Below are 6,449 nucleotides of genomic sequence, written 5' to 3'. Positions count from 1 at the left end.
TCCACCTCCCAGGTTCAAGCAATTCTCCTGCCTCAGCCTCTTGAGTAGCTGGGATTACAGGTGCCCGCCACCACACCCAGCTAATTTTTGTATTTTTAGTAGAGATGGGGTTTCACCATGTTAGCCAGGCTTGTCTTGAACTCCTGACCTCAGGTGATCCATCCACCTCAGCCTCCCAAAGTGCTGGGATTATAGGCATGAGCCACCATGCCCAGCCTCTTATTTCTGTAACTTTTCTATAAATTTAATTATTCCCAAATTTAAAAGTTTATTTACAAAATGCACATACCCTATCATCCAGCAACTCTACCCTAGAGAAAAACACATGCACAAGGACTCATGGACAAGGGTGTTCCCTGCAGCATGGTACGTACTAGTGACAACCTGGGAATTACCTAACTGTTCTTCAGTAGGGGAAAAGCTGAATAAACCAGGGTATATTTATTCTATAAATACTATGTGGCAGTAAAAAAAAATAAGTAGAGGCCAGGAACAGTGACTCATGCCTGTAATCCCAGCACTTTAGGAGTCTAAGGAGGGAGGATCCCCTGAGTCCAGGCATTCCAGACTAGCCTGGGCAACACAGTGATACCATGTCTCCATTTTTAAAAAATTAAAAATTGGCTGGGTGCAGTGGCTCATGCCTGTAATCCCAGCACTTTGGGAGGCCAGGGTGGGTGGATCACCTGAAGTCAGGAGTTCAAGACCAGCCTGACCACTATGGTGAAACCTTGTCTCTACTAAAAATACAAAAATTAGCCTAGTGTGGTGGCACATGCCTGTAATCTCAGTTACTTGGGAGGCTGAGGCAGGAGAATCGCTTGAACCTGGGAGATGGAGGTTGCAGTGAGTTGAGATAATACCATTACACTCCAACCTGGACAACAAGAGCAAAACTCCATCTCAAAAAAAAAATTAAAAACTAGCCAGACACTGTAGCATGCACCTGTAATCCCAGCTACTTGGGAAGCCAAGTTGTGAGGATCACTTGATCCCAGGAGGTTGAGGCTGCAGTGAGCCATGATCATGCCACTGTACTCTAGCCTAAGCAACAGAGCAAGATCCTTTCTTAAAAAAAAAAAAAAAAAACTGTCACTGTGTCACTGTATTTCATTAGGATATATTTGGCCAATTCTTAGGGAAAAACAGGCATTTTTCTGATAAAAATAAATGTTTATTTCCCACTTACAAAATCTATGTCCAATTGCTTGGCACTTGTATGTGGCCTCCAGGAAGTTCTTTGAAAGGACACCAGACTTCTAATGTCAAGTTCTCAGTAGTCAAAGGTTTGCCCAGGCCGGGCACGGTGGCTCAAGCCTGTAATCCCAGCACTTTGGGAGGCCGAGACGGGCGGATCACGAGGTCAGGAGATCGAGACCATCCTGGATAACACAATGAAACCCCGTCTCTACTAAAAAATACAAAAAAATTAGCCGGGCATGGTGGCGGGCGCCTGTAGTCCCAGCTACTCGGGAGGCTGAGGCAGGAGAATGACGTAAACCCGGGAGGCGGAGCTTGCAGTGAGCTGAGATCGGGCCACTGCACTCCAGCCTGGGCCACAGAGCAAGACTCCGTCTCAAAAAAAAAAAAGGTTTGCCCAATGTTCAAAGCTGGCAGCAGCACAGGGGACATGGAAAACTCACAACCTAAGCTGCTGGGACATTTACGTCCTCTTTGGGGTTGTATTGACTTTACAACTGCTGGAGAATGTGAATCATCCCATGTCAAATCAACCACAGATGCCTCTAGAGTCTAACTCCTAACCTGCACATCTTCTTTGCTGGTTGCACTTCCAGAGCCAGTCATTGCTCCCCACTCCATTTCATCAGCCTTCTCCTGTATCTCCCCACTCCAGTTCATCAGCCTTCTCCTGTATCTCCCCATTCCATTCTTCTTTCCTGCAATCCATTCTCCATAAAGCAACTAGAATGATCTGTCTTTATTATTTTTCTTTTTTCTTTCTTTTTTTTTGGAGATGGAGTCTTGCACTGTCGCCTGGGCTGGAGTGCAGTGGTGCGATCTTGGCTCACTGCAGCCTCCACCTCTCGGGTTCAAGTGATTCTCCTGCCTCAGCCTCTCAAGTAGCTGGGACTAAACAGGTGCATGCCACCACGCCCAGCTAATTTTTTTGTAATTTTAGTAGAGACGGGGCTTCACTGTGTTTGCCAGGCTGGTCTTGAACTCCTGACCTTGTGATCCTCCCACCTCGGCCTCCCAAAGTGTTGGGATTACAGGCGTGAGCCACCACACCTGGCCCCTAGAATGATCTTTCTAAAGTAAATCTGATCGCATCCCTCCCCTACTTAAAGCTGCCACCACCTTCCTGTTGCTCTCAGAATCAGAAAGGGCTGTTCCTTTACAGCCCAACTTACCCCTTCAGCCTCGTCTCCCACCAATACTTCAGCCCCTCTCAAGGGGGCAGTTTTACACACACGGCTCCCTCTGCTCTTGGCTCAAGCCTTGTCATCTTTGAAGTTTCCTTTGGCCATTTCAAGGCCATTCCAGATCTGGGTTCAGTGGTTCCTCATAAAACCCAGTTAGAAAAATACAAGAATGTAATTGCCTTAATTTTTGTATGTCAAAAGAGTCTACTAGAATGTTAATTCGTTTTCTTGTTTTGTCTGCGGTGAACACATTAGCAGCCCTTTGACTTTGAAAGCTTGGGTTAATAGATGTAAAGTAGCATGGCTGGGTACAGTGGCTCACGCCTGCAATCCCAGCACTTTGGGAGGCTGAGGTAGGTGGATTGCTTGAGCCCAGGAGTTTGAGACCACCCTGGACAACATGATGAAATCCCATCTTTTTTTTTTTTTTTTTTTTGAGACAGAGTCTTGCTGTATCCCCTAGGCTGGAGTGCAGTGGCGCAATCTCGGCTCACTGCAAGCTCCGCCTCCCAGGTTCACGCCATTCTCCTGCTTCAGCCTCCCTAGTAGCTGGGACTACAGGCGCCCGCCACCACACCCGGCTAATTTTTGTATTTTTAGTAGAGACGGGGCTTCACTGTGTTAGCCAGGATGGTCTCGATCTCTTGACCTCGTGATCCGCCCGCCTCGGCCTCCCAAAGTGCTAGGATTACAGGCTTGAGCCACCGCGCCCGGCCTGAAATCCCATCTTTATAAAACACACAAAAAGTAGCTGGGTTGTGGTGGCACATGCCTGTAGTCCCAGCTACTTGGGAGGCTGAGGTGGGAGGATTGCTCGAGCCTAGGAAGTTGAGGCTGCTGTGGGCCGTGATCTTGCTGCCGAGCTCATGCCTGGGTGACAGTGAGACCCTGTCTTAACAACAACAAAGTAGCCTGATTGTTTCCAGGGAAGAAGGATCTCAGGACCTGAAAGAACTGGCAAGATTCTAGGGGAGATGAGAAGAGATGACTATGGACACCTCCTAGGTCTTGAGAGCAATGGGAAGGTTCTCTCTGGATTTTACTCAAGGTTAAGTTTGTCAAGCTCTGAAAAAGTTTAACAGTGGATCTGGGTGGTCAGGAAAGACTCCCCTAAGAAATCCAGGGTAATAAAGAGAATTGAAGGCAGGACAGAGTTGAATCAAGTGATTTGAGGGTAGGGGAGAGGTCATTCCAGCATGCGGAAAGGGCCTGTGGTGGAAGGGAACGGATTGACACTAACAGGAAAACGGCACAGATAAGGTATGGCTTAGACAAGGCCAAGAATTCAGGGCTTTTTTAAAAGGCTTTGGTCTTTATACTAAGAGCAATGGGAGGTAACTGAAGAGTGAGTGTGTGTGTGTGTGTGTGTAGAAATGACATTACCGGATTTTTATTTGATAGAATAACTGTAAAAATATATTTCAGGAGGACAAAGAGTAAAGGCAGGAAGACTGATTAGAAGGCTATCGAATTGGACTAGCAGAGAAAGAGAAGCTGCCAGGAATAGACAGTGGAGAAGGAAATGCAGAAAGGAGCGGATTTCAGAGTTACTGAGGAAGGAAGTTTAACAGAATAGGGGATGGACTAGGGGTGAAAAGGGGGTTCCAATCATGAAAATGAAGTTTTGAGTTTGCACGAAAAGAAAGATAGTGTTGCTACGCCCTGAACTGAGGGACATTAGAAGAGAAGTGGGCTTGGAGGAAGGGGTGTATCAGCTTGAGTAATAGATGGGGTGTATGTGTTACATTTGGCTGCAACTAACAGAGGACATAGGCTAAAATATAAAGCTCTTTATTGTTTATGTAAGAAGTCCAGGGGTTGGAGTTTCCAGACTTAGTTCAAATTCTTCCTACTCTTCAGCTCCATCATTTTTAGCCGGCTTTTAACTCTTGTGTTTGTTATCTCACGATCAAAAGCTGTATACCACAGCTCCAAATATGTGCTCATACCAGCATTCCAAGGAAGAAGAAAGAGACAAGGGCAAAAGTTCTTTCCTCCAGAGGCTCTGTCTTTTATCTGGGAATCAAAATCTTCCCTAGAAACTCCCCAGGAAATTTTCCCTTACCTCTCATTGGCCAGAACTGGTTGCATAGTCATCTCTGGCTACAAAGGAAGCTAGGAATATTTGTTTTCAGCATTTGACAATAGGAAAAGCAATTATCATTGGTAGTTTAACCATAATTCATCCCCTGGGGTTGCGGGGGCAGTCTGTATTCCTAAAAATCAAGGGATTTCCACCTACTTCCTGTACCAAGCAGAGATATATTGGCAGGATACAGAAGCTGGGAAGGGAGGGTGGGTCACAATGAACTGAGCATACACAGGTACACTATCATTTGTGCATATCACCTCCATTTCTTTCTGGAAACACCAGCTTCATTTTTCCTTCTGGAATGATACCTTTTCTCACACTCAAACTAAGTGGTTTGGGTATAGCTGATCTCATCCCCCACATTGAGTTGATATATGACCCACGTAGGGTTGCCAGATAAAACACAGGATGCATACTTGGGAATACTAATCCAAAAAAATTTATTCATTATGTATCTGAAATTCAAATGTCTTGTATTTTTATGTGCTAAATCTGGCAACTTCACATCCAGGCCTAATAATAGGACACTAGATTGATTTGGAAAACGCCATGAGTCCTAAGGTAGGCTGAAGAGATTCATCCTTTGGACATCTGCTGGAGTTTTCTGGAAAGAGATTGTCTCATTCTACTGGGGTTGCAAAGCTAGCAGAACATACGATCAGCTGCAGAGATGGACCCATGACCCAAATCTGGCCCATCAGAATACTATATTCCCCAATTACAATGTTTCACTGATAGCTGGGCATATAACCCAACCCAAGCCAAGTCAGCAAGACTTGAGCATGGAGCTGATGATGGAATTACTGGGCAGGAGAAATCTCTGTCCATGGGAGTTGCTGAGCTTGAGGAATGTAAGCCTGAAGCTGCTGGTGGACATCTCACCCCTGTGAGAGGAAGGTAGGCCTAAGAGTGAAGTCAGAAGAGAGAAAACCAGAAGCAAGAGATGGAAAGACAGACATCGAGTCTTCTCAATATCATTTTACCCTGAAGTCACCCTAACCCTGGACTTACTGGTTAATTAAGCCAATAATTTTCCATTATGGCTTAAGCCAGTTTCGGTTGGGGTTCTGGCACTTGCCACCAAGATAGTCCTGATTAGGGAAGATCCCAGGTTCAATTTTACACACAGTAAGTTTGAGATACCTCAGAATGGAGATATCAGGTTGGCCGATGCAAATATGGGTCTGATCAAGAGGTTTAAATTGGTAACTCTCCTTTGTATAAATGGAAATTGAATTCCCCATGCAAGAGCAAAAGATGGGTCTTCATTGAATATTTGATGAATAAATGAATGAAGGCATAAACAAATGAATACAACAGTCTGATTATTCCTTAGTAGCCCTTTAAAACCAGAAGTGCTGGCTAGGCACGGTGGCTCACACCTGTAATCCCAGCACTTTGGGAGGCCGAGGCAGGTGGATCATTTGAGGTCAGGAGTTTGAGACCAGCCTGGACAACATAGTGAAACCCTGTCTCTACTAAAAATATAACAATTATCTGGGCGTGGTGGCATGCGCCTGTAGTCCCAGCTACTTGGGAGGCTGAGGCAGGAGAATCACTTGAACCTGGGAGGCGAATATTGAAGTGAGCCGAGATCGCACCACTCTACTCTAGCCTGGGTGACAGAGCAAGACTCCGTCTCAAAAAAACAAAACAAAACAAAACAAAACACCCAGCCAGAAGTGCTGACAAGTCCAGGTAGATGAGATAAATAGAATGAATACAGCTCAGGAAATCATTAGTGAACTGGAAGACCAACTTGAGTAACTTTCCTAGAAAGAAGCAAAATACAAAATATAGGAAAATAAGAAATAAAAACTATAAGATGCAGAGGATACAAGTAGAAGTAAAAATACCCAGATAATAAGATTTCAGAAAGAGACACATAAAAATGGACAGAAAGGCCGAGCGTGATGGTTCATGCCTGTAATCCCAGCATTTTGGGAGGCCAAGGTGGGTGGATCATCTGAGGT

Source organism: Colobus angolensis, unplaced genomic scaffold, assembly GCF_000951035.1.
Source record: "Colobus angolensis palliatus isolate OR3802 unplaced genomic scaffold, Cang.pa_1.0 Scaffold21, whole genome shotgun sequence".
Classification (NCBI taxonomy): domain Eukaryota; kingdom Metazoa; phylum Chordata; class Mammalia; order Primates; family Cercopithecidae; genus Colobus; species Colobus angolensis.
Note: the sequence above shows the minus strand (reverse complement) of the source record.